The sequence below is a fragment of the Haliotis rubra genome, unplaced genomic scaffold (genome assembly GCF_003918875.1).
Source record: "Haliotis rubra isolate DU_JTF1 unplaced genomic scaffold, ASM391887v1 Scf92, whole genome shotgun sequence".
In the NCBI taxonomy this organism is placed as follows: Eukaryota; Metazoa; Mollusca; class Gastropoda; order Lepetellida; family Haliotidae; genus Haliotis; species Haliotis rubra.
Window position 1 is genome coordinate 1,381,402 of NW_025767657.1, and position 16,410 is coordinate 1,397,811.

The 16,410-nt window shown below is 38.9% G+C and overlaps 1 long non-coding RNA gene and 1 pseudogene across 1 annotated transcript; both read left to right on the plus strand.

The window, feature by feature from the left end:
• Nucleotides 1–850: 850 nt before the first annotated feature.
• LOC124264315 lies at nt 851–1,143 on the plus strand. The gene is made up of 2 exons (XR_006895095.1): nt 851–910; nt 1,110–1,143. It is a non-coding gene; the product is annotated as an uncharacterized LOC124264315 (long non-coding RNA).
• Nucleotides 1,144–2,873: 1,730 nt separating this feature from the next.
• LOC124264338 lies at nt 2,874–4,931 on the plus strand (annotated as a pseudogene).
• The last annotated feature ends 11,479 nt before the right edge of the window (nt 4,932–16,410 follow it).

The window sequence follows — 16,410 nt, forward strand, 5'->3', positions numbered from 1 at the left end:
GAAAGATCTTTTTCCCCGCCTGAGCGGACATCTCATTTTAACTACCTGAGGGAAGTTAACCTGTATCATAATATGTAATAATGTAATGTGAATGGCGAATTGCTCGTTTCTAAATTTGGTATGACATTCTGTTTTTTAAATATTAATGTAATCAAATTATATGTCTTTAAACCTGGACTTTGTACTTGGAATGCTTATGAATAAATACTTCGCTATCTGAAATAATGCCGATCGCGTAAAACCAAACTCATGTTAGTTAAGACTGATAATATTTTTATTTAATGCCGATACTGATTATGCATACTATTTATAAGACAAGTGTAAAAAAAAGATCATTCACGAAAGATATGCTAAGTGAGTCTACACTTTTGAAGAGAACTGAATTAATCATATTCTTCTAAAGAAGTTATATAACTCTATTTATGTCATCTTTAAACTTCATTTAAAAGGGACTCCCAAACTTGTAAAATAGGCTTCCATAAGCCATTTCTTTTGGATTAAGCAGGAGACTTATGGTCACTCCTTCCACAAGCTGTGCCTCGGCTCGTCGTGACGTGAATATGGCGGCAGCGTTTTTTAAGATTGAGCTTTTATTTTCCAATCATTCATGGAGTGTTGTGACAACTGAAAACTGAGAAGATTATATTCTGTCATACAAGTCAAATAATTGTTATTAGTGTCAGTATATAAGGTTTCAAGTGGGCATGTTGTAAAATTCAAGCTGTAAAAAACTATATAAAAAGAAATATATTTGAAAGGTGTGCACGATAGTTTTATAACCTAAAAAGATTTGCTATGCTATCTGCCATTGAAATACTACAGGGCGTTGTTTGAGTGTTTCTAGTTGAGTGTTCAAAAACATCTTTCACATACACACTTTTTATGAGGGGAATATACCATCAGGTGAAAGGTGTTTGCAAGTAATAGTAATAGTTTTATAATTTAAAAAAACATTGTTATGTTATTTGAGGTGTGTGAAAAGGGCAATATGACATATATCGCCGATCTGCCATTGAAATACTGCAGGGGCGTTGTTTGAGTGTTTCTAGTTAGTGTTCACAAACATCTTTTCACATACCATTATGGTGAATATACCATTAGGTGAAGAGGTGTTTGCAAGTAATAGTGATAGTTTTATAATTTAAAAACATTGTTAGTGTGTATTTGAGGTGTGTGAAAAATATGACATATCGCCGATCTGCCATTGAAATACTACAGGGCGTTGTTTGAGTGTTTCTAGTTAGTGTTCAAAACATCTTTCACATATACCTTTGAATTTTTGAGGGGGAATATACCATCAGGTGAAAGGTGTTTGCAAGTAATAGTGATAGTTTTATAATTTAAAAAACATTGTTAGTGTGTATTTGAGGTGTGTGAAAAATATGACATATCGCCGATCTGCCATTGAAATACTACAGGGCGTTGTTTGAGTGTTTCTAGTTAGTGTTCTAAAACATCTTTCACATACGCCTTCAATTTTTATGAGGGGAATATACCATCAGGTGAAAGGTTTTTGCAAGTAACATTGATACCTTTTTTCCTTTTTTTTTTTGTTAGTGTGTATTTGAGGTGTGTGAAAATATGACATATCGCCATTGATGCTTGTGATGCTTGAGTGTTATAGTTCTAAAACTTCTTTCTTTCTTGTTGATCTTAGTATTTGACAAAACTGGAAAGGTGTTTACAACGCTTTGTGATAGTTCTAAACTTTCTGTTCTTGAGGGGTCTGTGACAGTGTCAGTTAACATTCTGTCAATGCCCATGTCATTCCACACATGCAATACGATATCTGAATTAGTTACTAATGTAAAAACATGTCTCAAAGTAATGACAGCTGATGTTAACATTTGTGTTCTACCGATAGTTTTGCGTTCTTTAACATGTTTGGGGAGGGATGGCCGTGGTGTATCATTTATTCTTTCATTCATTCACATATGTTCTTTTTCTTTTGTTCTTTTTCTTAATTTCTTTCATTCATTCACATAAAATTCTTGCTCTTAATTCATTCATTCATTCATTCATTCATTGTAAAATTCTGACTGATACAATACACTGGCTGAAGTACTGTTAAACGCAGCCGAAGTTGCGCTGGGACCGAACCAAGTCACTGTGTGCGTTGGAGCATGACGAGGCACACGTTAATTAGTACAAATGGTAAAGAAAGCAAGCGAGTGACCTATCCCTGTTGTAGAGTATCCCTGGATTAAGTAAGCAACATGAGACCTTCAAATTAACGAATTGGCCCTACAGAACGACAACATGCACATCGTTGCTACCATGAGAAAGTTAGTTTTGGGGATTTTTACTTAACTGTCTCTGTCTTCTTTTTTCACAAGCTATTATCTCATCACTTGTAAGAATCCTGTGGCAGGTTAGTTTTGTGTGTGTTTGCGTTGTTTCTTTACTTCAATTTTTGGAATAGTAAATTCACGGACCACCTCATACGTACTTCTGCCTCCACACTCATGCTTTCCGTTTCAACAACAACATTACCAGTCTCGTCCATTGAAAATGGGACATCTCCTGTCAAAAAAGAAAGAATTAACTCTTCGTTTGACAGGAGCGTAGGACCCTCCGGAATAGCTACAAGAGCTTCGGAAGGTGTGTCGACTCAGTATCAGACGTCTCTAGAGCAGATATAATGACATCGTCTTCTACTGGAGTTGTCCCATCACCTGGCCCCGGGGTCATGAAAGTGACTTAAGTCTAAAATTTGCTTAAATCTGTCATTTTGATCTTAAGTCCAAAAATTGTCTTAAATCGGAGATCACGTACATTTTTTAGTCTTAAAAGTTAAAGACTAAGATCGTTTTTTGTTTTAAATCCTGAGACTGTTACCTACCAGACTTAAGTCAATTTTATTCCTGGCAAACATGGCGGAGACACGCGTTTTGAGACTTGTTAGACAGAAGGAAAGGAAAGAGCGAAACCCAAGAAAATTTACGGATAGATTCAACCCTCTCGAATGTTATGGTGACGAGGAACTTTCCATCGGTATCGTTTCAGACGATCAACAATATTTGTTTAGGTAAACCTCGTCAGTGGACAAATTGCTCACGAGACGAGGAGATCTTAAATTTGAGCCTTCCACCTGTGCTGCAGGTGCTAACCTTTTTGCAGTTCGTAGCAACGGGGGCATTTCAAGTGCTTCTCGGTGAAGCCTTACACATCAGCAAGTCGACCGCGGGGAGGTGTGTTCGGCGAGTGGCCGATGCCATTTGTCGTCACGCCTCCACCTTTATCAAATTCCCAAGTGGCCAGCGTCTACTAGACGTGAAAAGGAAGTTTCACGCAAATCGCAGGTAAATAATAATTCTGTAGCAGTGATTCATTAATATAGATTTACAATTACTGTATAATATTGAACAATATTTCTCTCTTCACAACAGACGCCATGATACTGTTGAAATACCCGGCTCGACTAGAGTGACGTCCCCTTGTTTGACAAAGCATTCGTAACCAAATCCAAATCGCACTATAAAATATTTCTCAAAATGAATTTTAATGTGTGCTAAAATATTTTAAGTATTACTAAAAACTTGCATGTCTTACATGTAAACCATTTCGCGATGAAGATTATCATTCGGGACAGGGACAAGTCTTTCTGAGTGCGAACTGTCCAGTCTATAATTGCAGATACCAATGCCACATGTTGAAAGCTGTGTGAACAAATACCGTAAATAAGTTCAAAAATTAATTTAGAGACAATATAACAGGAAAACAATGTTAAAAGGTAAAATTGGCTTTGTGATTTTTCTTTCAATTTTAGGCTTCCCAAAGGTTGCATCGACGGCACCTAGATTTGCATTATCGCACCTGTTGAAAATGAGCCTGATTTTGTGAACAGAAAGTGTTTTCATTCCTTGAATGTTCAGGTAACCCAAAGCAATGTTGGTTGTTTGAACTATATGCAATGCACCATCGATCTTTTAAATTTAAAAAAACATTCTTATTAAAGGAGAAACATTATTAGACTACAAAATATTCATGTAAAAAATATTGTCAATTTTTATTCATAATCACATAAACAATGAAGTATTGCAATTTGACGAGTATTTAACATCAGACTTACTACCCTTCCCCAAACAATTCTATAAATTGTAATACTAATAAAACAAAACAAATTACTTGAATGTGATCATTGATGACATGATATTTTTAAATGAAATGATTCCTTGTTACACCTTATGACTTTTACACAAAACCGCAAACTGACAACTTTACCATTATCGAAAAATGTAGTCAAACTTATGTAGAAATATATTTTAATTGGTTAACTTGAACAGAAAATTCAATGTACTTTTAATTATTTCAGATGGTATGCGACCTCAGTTTCCTCATCACTAACTGCGTGGCTAACTGGCCTGGCTCATGCCATGACTCTAGGATCTTCAGGGAGAGCAAACTGTCAGAAAACTTTGAAAATGGTAAAGTATTTCTACTGTTTCCATGAAATTGTTTTTATAACAAGCTTGAAATTTTACAAAATTGTAATGTTCATATCAATCGCATGAAATTATGAATTATTTTGGATACAGGACACTTTTTCTCTTCTATTTCAATTCACTGACATCATGAAATGATTCTTTTCCAGGACTACACGATGGCATTCTTCTCGGGGATCCAAGCTACCCATGCCGGAGATACTTAATGACGCCATACAACATTAATAATATTCGGCACAAAGAAACATTTAACTTAGCTTTGTGTAGGACACGGGTACTGGTTGAACAGACCTTTGGGATAGTAAAAAGACGATTTCCTCGCTCTCTGTAGGTCTTAGAACAAATCCATCAAGGGCATGCAAGTACATTGTGGCCTGTGTTATCTTACACAACATTGGCATATTACAGTCTGATACAGTTATCAGTGATGTGGAAGAGTTGACACTGCAAGGCCCTCAATCAGCTTGTGGCCTTTCATGTCAATGAAGGATTTGGTATCAGAGATTTAATTGCGCAAAATTACTTGCTTGAGTATCCGATCTGTTATCTGCCAATAAAAGTGTAATTCAGTTGCAATTGTTAATGAAATATTAAAATTGGATGGATCAGTGGATTTTACAGAATACAATGTGTTTTTCTATCTGAAAACCTATCTGTGTTATTGTAAATACGGTACATTTTGTAGTTCAACTCCTTCTTGTTTGTTGTGCAAGTGTGTTGTCACTTGCTCTCTGAGTCAATGCCGCCGGATATGCCACAGAGACTGGGACTGCCCTCCAGGTTCTGCAGCACAAGCTGCTCAGGGGTTGTAGGAGAGTCTGGGCGGGGTCCACCTTCAGTTGGGGGCCGCATAGCATTGCTCCTCTTAGCTTTGGCTGTAATCATTGTCAGATTAGGTTTAATATTATAATTGCAACACATACCATTACTTGCTATTCATAACTCTTCATGTTGACAATGACAATATAAGATATTGAGGGAACTTGTATTTTTTAATTCTTCCAATTTCCAGATTAAATGATCATTGCACCATTGGGTCATATAACCATTATCTTGGTGAATTCTTACTGTAATTACTTTTTATCTAAATTTTCTTTTATTTTGGACCTTTGATAAATATTTCCAGATGAAAATGAGACTAATTACACTCAAAGATCATAAAAATGTATGTAAGATAACAGTTATGTGTAATATGTGACCCACAAAATATATTGGGTTTCAGTAACCGAAATTTGTGTAATTTACCCAATTACGCAGTCCAGATGCAACAATGTTATTATATTTGTTCAGCAATAAGGGCACAGTGCCTAAATTGTTATTCTCGTGTACTGACTATGTAATTGTGACCTACCTTTCTGTTTGATGTTCTGGTATTTCTATTTCATTTCAGTGACGGATCTGATTTCTGAGTTACCGTTTCTAACCAAATCAAGATCATAGTATTCAAAATGAATTTGCAACTCAAAATCTACCTGTAGTTATGGAGATTGATAAGATACTAGTAGTTAATGAAAAATTATCAAGAAAACATGCAGGTGAACCACGAAAACATGTAACACGAGTTTAACACGGATCAAAAATGCAAAATAGAAACTTAGCTTTTTTCTGTAAATCCGATCCATATTTACATGTACTATTTGTATGTGAACATTTCAAGTATATGTATGTGTGGTTATCATTCTCACTGACAACTTATCCGGACTGAAGCGTAATAACAGCCGATACACGACAACGTGAAATCAAAATAAAAACTACACCGACATGTAATGTAACCAGCCTTGTGATTTGTCAACACAAAAATATGAACCAATCAGGAAATAGATTATGGCTACTTGGAATGAAGTAAGAAGAGCTTCAGATGATATGTAGCAGCTTTTCGATGACATTCACGACTCATTGCCATATTAGAATTTGTTTTTAAATTTATAAACTGAGAGTGCATGAAGGTGGCAAGTATTGGATTCTTTTTGTCCGCCAAACGAATAAATCCACAAGTGCTCATTCAGCTCAGTCTATTTTGATTATTACATTAGAACAATTCGCCCAACTAGATACGCAGTACATTTCATAAATCAGTTAGCTGAGGAATAAAATTTATCAGCAGAAATATTTTATTTCAGTTAGGTTGAAATATTGCATATTATATTTGTGATCGAATCTATATCTTTATACAAGCAAATTAATCTCAACTTACGAGTTCACAATCGCCGCACTTATCCTACTGGAGCCGTCAAGTTTTTCCGAAGGGAGACTCTTCCTCTTGGTCACCTCTTCGATGAGGATCGTCTTCTCTGGACGAGTCCAGTTGGATCTTCTCGGTATCTGAACCTAGCTGGTACTCCGCCATACTGACTGAGCGACTCTAGCAGACGATAGCCCAGCACGTGTTTGTGTTGATAAACATATCCATTACGTAACTTCCGGTGACTGTTGATTTCCCATCATACCGTAAAGACACTAAAATTCACCACGGCAGGGATGACAACTTGACTTGACTTGTTTGGAACCTTTCGGCAGGTGCCTGCTACTAAACTATGTTCCTCAGGAAGAGTCACCGGACATGATTACAACATTCTAAACTTGCCATGGCAGCTGTCTTGATCTTAGCTAGGAGATTTTGCTGAGACAGTTTCATGATCCAGTCTTATCTAAAATCTTAGCTAAGCAAAATGTTTTAGACTTAAGATTTGTTAGTGCTAAGCAAATTTTAGACTTAAGTCACTTTCATGACCCCGGGGCCTGGAGCTGCATTAGCGTTGGCCTCAACGGAGTGCTTTTCCATTTTCATCAGACGAGACAGAAGTGGGCAATCCGAATGGTTGACATTGCCATTACTTGAAAGGGTAAATACCACCCTTTGTGAACCCACTTTGAATATTCTGCGAGGTGAATGATGCCCCGTATGTATGCCTGGTTGAAAAGACGGGCCACTCCCACTTGCTGACTATATTGTTGGGGCTCTGGGCCATGAATTCTGTACAGATTATGTTCCAGTTACGGCTCAAGGGACCGAATACCGTTTTGTCAAGGTAACAGAGCCACTGGGTTGTGTGTGTGGTGGCATCGCAAACAAAGTAATATTGTTTGTCTTGGCTTCAAGCAAGAGTTCGACAGTCTCGTGGCTGCTGTGGCTGTTGAGGATGAGGTGTTGTAGTCTTCCTGGGCCACAGTGGCTGGTAAACTACTGAACCCCCAGCACTTCCATCCAGGCTTTACTCAGCACCCTCTACGCCAGCCTGCAACATTTTGTGGTTTGCCATGGGTGGAATGCTTTTTCCTGCAGCATTGATACATGCAAGGACAGTTACATTGTCCCTGCGGTTCCCAACACCACTTTCAGACAGCACTTTTGACGGCTTATGCGTGAGAGGTACGCTAGATTCATCCATGTTCCAAACGTGCTGTGGTTTGTCCTGCAAACTTCGTGTAGCTATGGTCCCATTTAAGGCATCGAAATGGTAATCAACAACTTACTTTATTGAGCATCCTAGCTCAAACTGTTGACGGGGGTAACAGGAGAACGCAATTTGATGTCGGGGTTTCTTTTCAGAAATCCAGATAGCCACCCGTTCCTGAAAGTAGATTTAATTTTAGCTTTTGCAGATTCTTCAACTTTCATTAACATTTTGTCGGCGGGTAATGCCGAAACTCCTAAAGGCTTTGCTTCTTTATTTGATTGGCGATGGCTTTGCTCCACCTCTCTGACTGTCGATTTCTAAGTCTCCCCACCCCCTTTACGTGGTTGCTTATTGTCATAAACTAGCGCTTTCGTTTCTTACTCAAAATTTTGCCCTTTCTAGCAGAAGCAATCGCATATTCTCAAACTAAAGCATACCAATATTTCCTTTTTTTGAAGCTACAACTAAATTACTGGCTACACAAACTCATATTATTCCATCCTCAATCTCTTACTCTGCTGTCGTTTCTGCGTCAAAATCCAAAGTTAACAGTCCATATCTTCAATTGATAGTGATGTCAACAACTTGTCATCAGCTGCATCACAGACTGAGATTCACCCTGAACCTCCGACTTCGCCTGAACCAGAAACTGAAATTGGGACAGTACAAAAATCACACAAAATCTGTAAAACTGACAAGTACGGAAAGAAAACAATTAAAATAGAAAGAATTATAATCCCTCAAACATGTTGAGGGGCATTCCCCATTAACATCCTCCATAGAGGTTCATAACAACTTGAACCTTTGGACAAGGAAGTCAATACATCTCCGTCGTCCATTCAACGGAGAGGATCTACACCAAGATCCCGATCTCCAGTTAAACCTCCATGAGCTGTTCTTTTAATATTCTTCAGTGGAATTGTAGAGGATTAAGAAACCATGTTAATGATTTGCAACGTTTAATTTAAAACCATCAGCATTATGTTTGCAGGAAACCTACCTCAAATCCACAGATAATTTTTTATTTAAGGCGATATGATTCCTACAATTGTTTTTCACCTCCAGGTGATATCATGGAACTATCCACAGCGTTGTTCCTCTCAATACCCCTCTTCAGGCAGTTGCGGTTCGTGTTACTCTCCATATTGTTGTCGCCTTGTGTTCACTGTACATTCCGCCATCATCGTCTCTGCAGCAGTCTGACCTTCAGATGCTTTATGACCAACTCCCCAAACCTTGCATTATCATGGGAGATTTTAATGGTCATAACCCGCTTTTGGGCAGTAGTAACACCAACACAAAAGGAAAGATTCTCGAGGATTTCTTCACAAGTACCGGTTTATGTATTTTTAATGATAGTTCTAGCACATATCTTCATCCTGCAACTGGTTCATACTCCTCTCTGGACTTATCTGTTGCGGATTCAAGTTTATACAATGAATTTGAATGGTCAGTCCACGATGACCTTTATGGAAGTGACCATTTTCCCACTATTCTATCACCCATAAAGCCAAGTGATGCCGCCCCATCGTCAAGGTGGAACTTTAACAAGGCAGATTGGTCTTTATTTGAGACTTTATGCAATAACAGATTAAAACCCGAATTCCTTCCAAATGTGTTTGATCCTATTCAGGTGTTTTCTGATGAATTAAATATGATTGCTGATGATTGTATTCCAAAGTCCTCTATGGTTCCACACATCCGTAAGCCAACGGTATGTCCATATACCGTTTGATCCAATAATGTCACGATTGCAACAAACTCATCATCTTCTTAAGAAAATAGTGAGCAAATTTCATAGATGGGTTTCCAACACCATATATCTCGCGCAGACTGATGTAATTGAATATTGACATCTGGAAAGTGACAAAGAAAAACACTTTAAAATATGTATTTAGCTATGTTTTGGTTTCTACAAGTTTTAAAAAGACATAAGTTATGCTTTTTACCAATTCAATTGCGGTACTTTTGTTTTCTATCACTGAAAAATGGGTGTACGGTATTACATGCACTATATTTATTGTGAATGAAAATGATCCTGTAATATCGTACACCTTATTTTACACTGATTCTGAGAATATTTGTATGGTGGTGTTATGTTTTTTTAATGTTTATAAAGCTTAAGACATAATGAATCTGATTTCATATTTGTAAACATGATGCGTATTTCAAACATACCGCGATTGGATGTTGAAGTAGGTTGTTCCTAGGCAGCGTGGTTGGGCTTTCCGTGCAGAGATTGGAAGAGGAGCGCTTATGCGCAGGTTCACCCACAGATAACCAATCACATCGTTGATAACAAAGGCGATAACATACGGGTCTCAGTCTTAAAATATACCGCGGGTTTCCCAAATTACAAAACCATTGCTTTACGAACAGACAACAGACACACAATTTGTTATTCGAATTATTATTCAACTGTACGGAATTAGGCGCCTGTACGGTATTTGCCACCCCGACTCTATACTTCAAATGCAGTTGTGACAAATGCATCGCTGAATTCCTCATACATTTTAGAATCAACTTACAAATGGTCTTTGTCACTAAAACCAAGTGGTTACAAAAAAACGAAACAGGATGTGAAAACGGAACGTTGTGATCATAACAGTATTTTTTTAGAATATGCACGGAAAGAGTATCGTAGCAAGAACTAGAAAAGTAAAAACAGATACAATACTGTAATTTGATATTTTCACACGAAAGCTCTGTGCAGCGTGACGCCATGCCAGACGCAAAATCATGGAGAACGACATAGGCAATTGGCATTTCTTGCTTTTTCAATGAAAACAATAAAAACATATAACCATAAGCAGATAGTCAGAAAGTTTCTGATTACATACATCATACATTTATGGACTAAGGTTCCCTCGTAAAATCGCGGGCCACGAAGCCGCAATTTTAATGAGTAATCGCTCATCGGTAGTGATGTCATACGTCAACATTGTTGTACATATGTGGCAATTTCTTTGAGGCGAAATCGGTTGAATAAGAGTAAACAATCACACTGTCCTGCGAACTATACTTTCAGTATTAATGTATAATTTGCGTATAGGACTTCCAGTTCGATGGTAATGGCGACAGGTCGCTAATTTTCACCGCTTCTGCAATATACCCCAATCTTCGCTGAACACAATGCCCAACGGTCGCAGGGCCACACGTCTGGGTAAGCAGGACAATAAACAATCACTCTACGGGAAAAATGGACATCTATCTTGTGAAGACGAAAGCAAACGAGACAAATACCAACGAAAATGTCGAGGAAGAAACGGACATGAAAAGTTTCATTCAGAACGCTCCAAAGGCTCAAACTCAAGAGCTAACACAGAAAATGGATGAAATAAATACAGAACTAATGAAAATACGAGACGTGACAGATGTCGAAATGAATACAGAAAACATTGCTGACAACATACAAGAAATTGAGAAAGTGCGACAAAAATTTTCAGCCTTCCGAAAGGAAATGGAAGATAAACTGTTGACGCAAGAAATGTACACGAGAAAACAGAATTTGCTCGTATACGGGATTCCCGACGCTCAGGACCGAGAGGATGCATGTCCCAAATTAGTTGCTGACATTGGCGCCAAAAGTGACATACACGTGGTGGCCATTCACCGCCTGCCAAGGTCTAGTACAAATGAGCATACACAAAAGACTCTTCTAAGCCTATTGTGATCAAGTTTCTTCGAATGGAGGACAAACAATAGGAGTGGCAGGCACATTTCGCCAAATCGGCGTTACTGCGACAGCGAAAAATCTCTATTCGCACAGACTTACCGGTAGTTTTGAAGAAATGCAGAGGGAAACTGGCCGCGAGAGCATACACCCTGCGACAGGAATACCGTGTCTAAACGAGGATATATGAGAAGGGCATCGATGTGATTCTGGAATGTAGGAACTTGACTTCAGCTTGGCAAGCGATCAAACTCGGAGAAACACCACTTTTCTGAACTTACCGAAGAATGTGACTGGAATTGTTGACAGTGATTTTTTTGAGTGATCTATATCAAAACTGCAGGTATTACTTACCAACTAGGGCTGGGACGGGTAATCGGGTACTCGAATCCGGGTCGGGTACACCTGGAATCGAGTCCTATTTCTAGGAATCGAGTACCCGGAAAGGGAGAGAACTCTGTAATAACAAGGGCAGATAATAACTTGTCTTTCATAATTGACGTAACACACATTTACATCATTGGTATTGTCCGATTAATGAAGGTTATCATTAACGACTGTAATTTATCTAAGCATGAGCGGCGGGAACGAAAGATTCTGTGTTTTAACGAGGAATGTAAGTAATGCTGTTACTCTTTATGTTGGTTAAATAGACGTAAATTAAATAGCCTAAGATCTGTTTTAATGTCTTATTGCAATCCTTTCAAGTTTCTATAATAATCTCTGTCAACTCGTGATTGAATATTCAGACAGTTGACAGAAGCGCTGTATTCCTTACATTTCCGGGTACTCGATTCCGATTCGGGTAAGCACATGCGGGTACTCGATTCCATTTTTTCCTACCCGTCCCAGCCCTATTACCAACCTTTTTTCTCTGAATGAATATATATCATAAACGTAAGTATATTACCTACTTCCTTTAATTGTACTATATGCAATGTGTTGACTGTCATTCTTTGAGTGGATGTAACCACCACAAACCCAAGTATTTAGATCTACCTACCTATTGTGATTTTTTGAGCGGGTGTATATATTACCAACGCAAGTATTTTCTTTAATTGTTGCTTTTTAGAATGATAGTCGACAAAAAAGGAATGAAAGCCCGTGAAGCATTTTGATGTGTCTAATAGTGAGCATGTTGATTTGTTGGGTTATAGCTAAAACGGCACCACAGCACCAAATCTGTTTGGAGAAAACGGCTACTGATTTCTGAGCTGAAACGGCACCATATGTTGTAATAGGCGCCCTCTAGTAGGCAGCCCAATGACGGGAGTTCAGTGTAGAGTGTACCTCGGTGTTTCCCTGACTTTGCGTTGTGTACTGTTATTAAATGATGGAAAGCTTTAAAAAAAAATAGCGGAACAGTGTACAGTCTTCTTCGGTTAAGTGGCATTTGTCAACTCTTTCTGCAAAATATGACACAAGGCAGAAATGTAGATATTAATAATTTATTATGTTAAATAAAAATAAGGAAAACAAGCAAAACAAATGATAACAAAAAATAAACAAAAGTAGCTCTCTTTCACTCATTAAAAAAACCTATTCCCTACACTAATTCCTAAGTTCTACATAACCTACTTAATTCTTAACGCTAGTTTCTCCCCCAACCCACACTACCTACATATTATACCCGAGAAAATAAACTATGTCATAATCTATTTCTTTTCCTCCCCGACTACAGTATAAAACTACTTCAACAGTACGAGTCTTAAAAGATAAACCAACCCTAACGAGCCGTAGGGAACATCCCCAATAGGCAGTGGACTTACTTGCTCGGAACACCTACCAAGACAACGATATCGGTCGCATCCGGCTCTTATATACCCCGTGAGCTAACCACCGAAAGGTCACGACGAAGTGTTATGATTGGCTACGCAACAGGCAACAACTGCACTGCGGCACTGCGCACCCAACATGGCGGACAGCGAAGGGATACGACAGATACCCAGCTATATTACATGACCGACGAAGGAAATTCCAACGGAATTTTACTGCCAAACATGAATAATAAGTAGAATAAATGACTACAAGATAACGACGTCAATACAGTACTTGCAAAATAGTCGGAAACGTCATTATAAGCCACCCAACCTATTTGTTTACATTAGCAAAACCACGTGTATAAAAAGCCACCCAACCTGCCGATAAAAAAATATAAACAACCCATAACACTATACTATTCCACCAAACAACCCATTTCTAAAGTATAAATTATCCGATCTCCTACATTCCTCCCCTCTTAGATTAAAATTATTTTCCCAAAATAATTTTATCCCCAGGTTTCGGTATAAAAAAATAACAAAACCAATCTTTCTTCCAGGTAATGTCGCTCATTCACGTTGTGATGACATAGCTTCATTCATCTCTATCTCCTCATCCTGTCGTTCCTCCAGAGACCGGCGGCGTGATGGAAGGGAATGCCTGCGTTCCTTCTCCAGTTGCCTGAGGGGGGGGGGATCCTTCCTGGCGACAAAGGAGCTGGTGGAGAAGAAGAATCAAGGTCGAAGTGAGTGACCTGGGCAGAAGACGCTGCTGGCGGACAGCCAGCAGGCACGAGGCAGCAGCACATGGCCTGGATCTATGAAACGCTCGTTCTGAACCTGAACTCCTCCATCCAGGCTTTCTTATGACGTTTAAAGTGCCGGCGACAGGAAGACTTCTTCCTGAACAAGGCACCACAACCAGTGCACTTGCGCCGCCGGACCTGTTCCTTATGGGCCTCTAGCCAGTGGTCCAGAAGGTCCCAATACTTTTTGTAGAATATCCCCGTTCCCAAGCAGGCGAGGACTTGGCACTGCATACCCATCTTTGGAAACACACCTTGATCATCCTCTAACTCATTTAACTTCTGCGGTGCAACAGTAAGATCTCATACATACATTCTCAAATCCAATTATAAAACGGAAACTGAATAAAAATGCAACTGAAGGCAAACAAAGAAATGAAGCAAAGCAAAATGCGAGCGAGCGAAAAAAAAATGCCTTCCCTACGGTGATATTCCCCAATGCCCCTTTTCCAAGACTCACTTATTAAAAAATATTTCAATACAACCTGATATATATAAAAAAAAAAACGCCACTTAAAACTTGCAAACCACACTTCTATAGACTCATGGAGAAAATACACATCTTGGGTTCACAGCTCTACCAACTCACAGGAGACTTCGACTTTCGACACAATTCCCCTCCTCCCCCATTAAAAAAAGGCTCAGAATCGTCCTTAGATTCTGATGCTACCTGATGACACCTCTCAGCTGGTATCCACAGAACTATCTAACCAGTTGTGCGGTATAGTTGAGTTTAGTTGGGCTTTGCGTCACATCGCCTTTATTCCAGCCATATAGTGACGAGAACAAGTCTGCATTAATAAACATTGTAGGTACAGAGTCAAAATGAGTTTTATTTCAAAAGCATATATTCATTACATTGTCATTTAAAAACAGAAAAAGTCATAGCACTAAATTTAAAGGCAGGCATTTGTTAGTCACATTACACAGTTACAATTTATGATACAGATCAACTTCCCTCATGTACTTCACTATCAGATGAGCGCTCACGCGGGAGAACAGATCTTTCACATTTGTTGCATCATAATGTGAGTCCCTTCTAGACGATAAGTTCACACAGTCAAGCAGAATATGCTTGATGGTGAAAACCTCACCACAAGAGACACACATGGGGGGGGGTCCATCCCCATCCGTTTTCAGCAGATAGTCATGAGTAAACCGACTGTGGCCAATACGACATCGTCGTAAAATTACCTCATCACGTCTTGACTGACAACCTTTTGCTGCAGCGTCGGCTTTTGTGTTACCTGCTATGCCCACGTGACCCGGCAACCAGCAGAGGACGATGTCACATTGGCCAGGAGAGAGGTCGTTGTAAAGTTCTAAAATGTCCAGAATGATGGGGTGACTTGAAGTAACATTTTGAAGTGCTTGAAGGCAAAATAATGAATCTGTGAAAACGATGAAGTTTCTAGAATGATTCTGCTGTTTAATATAGGTCAAAGCCGAAAAGATAGCTTTGGCCTCGGCAGTGAAAATGGAACTGTTGTCGGGAATCCAGTCTTGGATCCAATGACTGTAGAACTGGCAACTTGGCCCTCATCCTTGGATCCGTCTGTGAAAATGGATCTATGGGTGTCATACTTGAAACGTAACTGGTTGAAACGTAACTGGTTGTATTCCTGCTGGAACACCAAAGGATTTGTTTCGGACTTTTTTAGTTTAGTGAGGGTAAGATCGACCTGTGGTTTCACCATCTGCCAGGGTGGTGATGACATGAGTGCTATGATATTGAGATCAATTTTAGCTGCAGATATGTGTGGTTGAATTCTGATTCCAAGTGGTGGAAGGCTTGGTAGTTTAGGAAACAGGTTTTCATAGAGAGGGTTGAAAACACAATTGTATGCTGGATTGGACTGTTTTGAACGTAATTTAGTGATATATTGCAGTGAAATTTAATGCAGCTTTGTTCAAGGTAAGGTTCGGTAGCCTATGCATATAGACTGTCTACCAGCGAGGTCCTAAAAGCTCCCAGGCAGAGCCTCAGGCCTTGGTGGTGGATAGAATCTATTTTTTCTAAATTGCTAATCTAGTTAAGAGCGAACCAAAGATCTGTACAAGCGAAGGAGAATAGTCTGATCCTCTCCCCACTCTGTATTTGAAACGACTTTTAGTAAGTCCAGAGCCTTCAAGCACTTGGTTTTCAAATATTTTATGTGTGGTAAGAATGTCAGGTGACGGTCGAATATGAGTCCCAGGAATTTAGCCTCTTCTACTCCCTTGATGGGAGTACCATCTAAAGATAGGTCTGGAACCTTGTGTGGTTTATTTACGACAAAAGTGAATACACTTTGTTTTGGAGTTTGAAAACTTAAAGCCATTTTCATT